Genomic DNA, 6292 nt, shown 5'->3' with positions numbered 1-6292 from the left:
TACCGGTACGCGTACGCGTGTCGTTCTGTCTACACTATACTAAAATTTATGGTCAGAAATGTAGTGGAGCAAGATTCCTTTGGACTTAATTAATGATATAATAGAAAGGCCTTGTTTGTGGAATGTCTCATCAAAGGAATACAGAGATAAAGCGAAGAAAGCCGACAGTTTCCACGGACTCTATATAATTATTCCCGCGAGTGCATCGAAAAATACCTAGCGTACCTCCGCTCCCAGTACAGTCGAGTATTGCAAAAAATCAGAAAAAGTCTGAAGTCGGGGGGCGGGAACGGACGAAGTTTATACTTCATAGTGTTTTGCTTTCGAAGCAATGAGCAGGATGAGGGGAGGAAATGTGTCTAATAAAACTGCATTTGTAAATCATAACAAGAAGCAACAGTGGCAATAACAAAGGCCAAATCTTTTTCATCTGAGTCCATTGTCCTTGTTTGAAAATACTAGACACCACCTAAATTTATTACCGCAAACTGATATGATGAACTACCTACATATAAACAAAGAAAGTTAAGTTTAACATGTTTATTAAGTGTGGACACAATGTTAAATGAAACAGTATTCAACATTTAACATTTAACATGTTGATGGTGTCACCAGTTAACATTTAACACTTTTAACATTTAACATGTTGTTGTTAAATGTTAATCAGTGAAGACTGGCCTTAAGATAGCTGTTGATCCTATTCTCTAAAATAAAGACAAATAAAACTTCTGCTTGGACATATGCAGAATGCAAGTAGACAGTACCGGTACAATAATTTATCTCTTAACTCTGTGCCTATGTTATATTGCGCTGTTTGTGATTGATTAAAAAATAGATAGTTCTCATAATCCTGACAGGAACATGACAAGGAACATTTTCATATAAGGAGTAATCAGTGCTGGATCCTTCATAAATGTTTCTCAGGAAATTTGAAAATGTGGCCTCTTTCTCTTGTATACATGCGATAGAAGATACACATGAAACATACAGTACCGGTAAGTATTAAATTAAACATCTTTTGAGTACAAACCATTGCAAAATCATACTGGACAAAACCTGCACATTTTACGAATGGTCAAGATTGGAGTTCATTTGTAAAATTCTAATTGGATACAAGCCTTCAAAAGGCTCTCCAGTGGTTGGATATGATTTATGATCTAATATGTAATATTATAGAAAAGAAAACAATAAGAAGTGTAATATTAGCTCATATGTCATCTTTTTTATAGTATAAACTGTTCTACTGGTAGAATTCTTTCTCTTTCCCATAGGTATGAAAATTCATACTTCCTTTGGATGTTAAATTTTATCAATCTGTTCACAAGTATCCAATGAGAGTGAGAAGAGATGATGATCATTTTGGAGAGAAAATACAAGATTCAAGATCTATTGAATAATTGTAGTTATTGTATTGGAGGGTTATGTATCTCTGTGTCTGATTTAAAAATGACATTCTTCATGTTGATTTGTTTTACCTTTACGGGATATAGAAATATTGGTATAAATGTTCCAGGTTTTAAATCTTGGGAGTTGTACTGTATTTCTGTAGAACTTCTTGGAGTATCAGAGATATTTGAAGATTCTCCTTTATCATATCTTTAGCCCACAAAAACTATATTCAGTACTCCTGACATTTTGTGTAGCTGTGTGTGATATCATGACCTGCTCTCATAAAATATTGCTAGGGAATTGTTGATGCCAAAAATAACTTCTTCAGGACTAAATTCTAGCTCTGTAAGCCTTTAGATCTGGGGTTCTCATAGGGCGTAAGCCTACATGCAGTAAGAACTCAAAACATAAGATACTCTGTCAATAATATTAGACTATTTTTGCAATTTAGTGGGAAATGTCCTTGTTTAATTTTGCACATCTGTTTGATGTGGGGAGGAATCACAGAAAAAGACACCTGTAATTCTTGATATGCAGAAGGAAGTCGTTCACATTTCTTAATTTCAATACAGGTCAGTGCCAAAAATCCCTGTTTGCACAGATATGTTGTTGAAAACTTTATTAATATATATATATGGCATGCTCTGATAACACCAAGAACTCTCCTTTCACTGAAATAGTGTTTCTTGCCAAAATTTCAGCTTCAAAGTTTGATCGGCTTGAAGTTCAGCCAATTCTTCTGCCTCTTCTAATGGTAGATGTTTTGTGTCCTCAGAAGTAATGACAAAAGGATTGCGAATCCAGTCGCATTCGTTCACCTTGAAGGAAGGAAAATATTCTTGTAGTTTATTCTCCAGAACAGAAAGATGTTCAAAAAATCAGACTGGAACAGATATCAGTATCAGCTGTAAGGGGAAGCATTTCAATATCAATATTTTTTAAATTTTAACTTCCACAGTTGAATTTTTCTTAAGGATCCATTCAGTTTGTCAGTTGATGTAAGAATATTCTCTTTCTTTGCCTGCATACTGGCATTGAGATTATTGAAATGTGCAAAAATATCAGCTAGGTATGCAACTTTGTAACACCAAGTTTTGTTGCTAATGAGGTCAGCAAACTCACATTTTTATGTGGCAAATATTAGTTATAACTGATTTTTAAGTTCATAAAATCTGGGAAGTGCACTTCCTTTGGACAACCAGCAAATTTAGGTATGAAGGACCAGAGTTTCATGAACTTCTCCTGCTTCCTGACACATTACTTTGAGAAGTCTAGCCTTTAGAGCTCTACTTGCACAGTAATTAACAATTTCAACAACCAAGCTCATTACTTTTCTTAAATCTGATGGAATGGTTTTTGTCACCAAAGCTTTCCGATGTAAAAAACAAAAAACAAAAGTGATGTGTGGATCCAGTGTGAAAAAAATCTTGCTTCAACCTTGAAGTAAAACCTCCCATTCGACCAGTCATTGCTGGGGCTCCATCAATGCACACTGAAATACAATTGTTCTAAATCAGTCCATTTCCTTCCAATGTTGCTGTCATAAAATTATATATGTCTGATCCTGTTGATGTCAGAGGCAATTCCTTGCAGGACAGGAACTGTTCAGTAAGTGATTTTTTGTTTAAAAATCTTATGTAGTGCAATCATTGACATTTTTTATGGTATAAGTCCAGGATCCGCCGGCACGGGCGAGCACGGACTCCGCCGCCGCTGCTTGTGCGTCTATATGACGTCATATATGACGTGTTGGCTAGTTGATGTTTGCAAACATGGCGGATAATTCGAAGGGACGTGTAGCGGCTGCTAAATGTATGAATTAATAGTCTGTTATATTTAGCTGTTTGAGACTGCGTGACACAATTTACAGGCAGTAGATTGGGTTACAACTTGACTAGATGGTTCGTGAAATAGGTATTAACGGTACGATATGATGGGGCTCACTTGATGTCGCGAAAACTTTACGAGTATTAAGTACGTCCGGCAACTACGAAAAGCATTGGTGTGGTTTGGTTAGGTCCGGCTAGTGGCAAAACCATCGGTCTGGGGACAAGCAAAGGGGGTCTGGCACACCATACAAAAGCAATTGTTTCTCACCAAAAAACACTGATAGTGACAGGTTAGGCTGTGATCCACCAAAAACCATTGATAGTGACAGGTTTGGTTGTGATCCACTAAAAACCACTGGTAGTGACACGTTAGGTTAGGTTTGGTTAGGTGCGACAGCATTGCTAACTGAATGGGGTGATCCACCAAAAACCACTGATAGTGACAGGTTAGGTTGTGATCCACCGAAAACCACTGATAGTGACAGGTTAGGTTGTGATCCACCAAAAACCACTGGTAGTGACACGTTACATTAGGTTTGGTTAGGTGCGACAGCATTGCTAACTGAACGGGGTGATCCACCAAAAACCACTGATAGTGACAGGTTAGGTTGTGATCCACCGACAACCACTAATAGTGACAGGTTAGGTTGTGATCCACTGAAAACCACTGGTAGTGACACATTAGGTTAGGTTTGGTTAGGTGCGACAGCATTGCTAACTGAACGGGATGATCCACCAAAAACCACTGATAGTGACAGGTTAGGTTGTGATCCACCGACAACCACTGATAGTGACAGGTTAGGTTGTGATCCACCGAAAACCACTGGTAGTGACACGTTAGGTTAGGTTCGGTTAGGTGCGACAGCATTGTTAATTCAGCGACCGTTCTTGGAAGTACACTTTTGGTGATCACATCACGAATGGGAAGGCAACACTATACATACAAGTATACTGCAATCACTGAGACAGAGTTGACAGAGGAGTGGACAGAAGATGAACTTCTTGTGTTTACGTAGATGTACTCCCTCTTAAAGTAATAATTACTAGTATGGATACAGCACCGAAGAGGAGTTTTAATTGTTTTGGCTAGTTGTACTTCGTCTTAAAACAATAATTACGACTATTACAGAGCTGGACACATGACTCGATTGTTTCTGTCTAGTAATACTTCCTCTTAAAACAATAATCTCGACTATGACACACAACTCGATTGCTTTCGTCTAGTTGTAGGCCTAATTCCTCTTAAGAGAGTAATCACGACTATAACATAGCTGGAGACACGACACACGGCTGGTTTGTATTAGTCTGTTATTTAGTTGTACTCCCTCTTCAAACAATAATCACACTGCCGGTAATGAAACTCATGATTTGAGTTTGATGTATTTTTGGTCCTCGTAGAAGTTAAGTTGGCAACAGTTGAGAGAGAGACGACAGAGTCATGCTTTGGGGTAAATATTAATTACTTCGCAATGCCATCTCTATTACTGGTAGTGTACTATATGTATCTATATATACATCGTATACACCTCAAATTATCAAGTAACATGTTAACTGAGTGGATAAGCTGATGGACTACGGAGTCGAAGATCACTGGTTCAAGACGACCTATTGCCAGGAATTTATAACAGGTAAGTAAAATTAGTATAGTATGCGAATATGTAAGTGGAATAAGTACGTATAAATTAGGTTAAGTGGACGCTGGTGAAGTACAGGCGTGAGTTGAAACAAGGTGAAGAGATAGAAAGTAGAGGCGAAATTTCTTCAGTAAGTTTTAATTTCTCCCCACCCGAAACCTCTCCTACCCAGGAGGTCCCATAAGTATGTCGTCACAGCTGTGCCGGCGAATTCTGGCCTTGTTCTGCAGCCTCCCCTGAAATGGAGTAACTATTTATTTACAAGCAGGTGAAGTCAAAGTTTTTGCTGCTGTATGTGCCTGCATATTCCTGGCAATTATTTCTGCTACTTTATAGCTCACCACTAGTGCTTTTTCTGAAGTTGTAATTATTTTATTCATTGCCTTGCCTTCATTAATTTGAGAAGAGGTTAAACAAATTAAATAAACTTTATATTTATTTTCGAAGTGACTACATTTTGTTTTCAAGTATCTCTTCAGTTTGCTTAATTTTTTGTCACATACAACACACTCAGGAAGTTCACGATTTCCATATTCAGTAAATGTAAATTGGAAGCATAGATAAGAATCCTGATACCTGCTCACAGCTCCGGACTGTGCAGAAGTAGCTTCTCACCGACACTTGATCTGAGTGATTCACTTGCTCCATTTTCACTGTGATGTTTTTCACTACTGTTTAATTGTTGGTGTTTAATTAAAAACTTCTCCATATTACAACATATGAGGCGTATAGTATCAAAACCGGCCAAGTCACAAAATTTACGAAAATGAGTTAAGGTTATCAATTCGAAGTAGAAGTATAGCACTATCAGGTGAAACAATAATATGGTTTAAAATCGTCCATGTCTTCATGTTATAGAACACTGAATTCTCGGTCGTGCAACAGAATCGGCCAAGTTATGCAGCCAGTGAATTCAAAACCGGCCAAGTCAAGGAACGAGCGACAACCTTTATGTTGCAGCATTATTGTCTGGAATCTTGTGTTGTTACATTAAGCAACAATGTGATAATACCAGTAGGCAAAATCGTTCCTTGTAATGTATATTCTTTGAAGTCATTATATTTTGTTTTTTGTTCGTTTTCAACACTGATTTACGTATTCGCGGGCTTCTTGCCATCATTGGCGCCAAAGCAATCCTATTTCCGGTGTGCTCGTATTTTGTCATTATTGTGTGCTGTAATGTGGATATTGTTCCGAGTGAAGAACTGAAAGATTTACTTTCATACCTTGTGAAATTGTACAAAACTGCAACAAAAACGGCCAAGTCAAAATTTAAATTAACAAAAAAGATGGGTTAATTATGAGTTAGATTTCTCAAAACAGCGGAACTTAAATATTAAACCATTAAGGATATAACTGTGAAAAATAATCTTTTCTGACCATCATTGCTTTGTCTCTACAGGTTTTTCGTCCATATTGAAAAATATGCCTTGAGTGACT

General features: G+C 37.4%; 1 protein-coding gene across 1 annotated transcript in view; it reads left to right on the top strand.

Moving 5' to 3' along the window:
• The first annotated feature begins 247 nt into the window (after positions 1–247).
• The window catches only part of LOC136874723 (zinc finger protein 665), a 125353-nt gene continuing 119308 nt past the window's right edge, over positions 248–6292 (top strand). Inside the window, exon 1 of the mRNA XM_067148384.2 lies at positions 248–995. The gene's annotated coding sequence lies outside the window, so the exon portion shown is untranslated. The remainder of the gene's footprint in view (positions 996–6292) is intronic.

Source organism: Anabrus simplex, chromosome 5 (assembly GCF_040414725.1).
Source record: "Anabrus simplex isolate iqAnaSimp1 chromosome 5, ASM4041472v1, whole genome shotgun sequence".
Lineage (NCBI taxonomy): Eukaryota > Metazoa > Arthropoda > Insecta > Orthoptera > Tettigoniidae > Anabrus > Anabrus simplex.
This window is presented reverse-complemented; position numbering and strand designations above follow the sequence as displayed.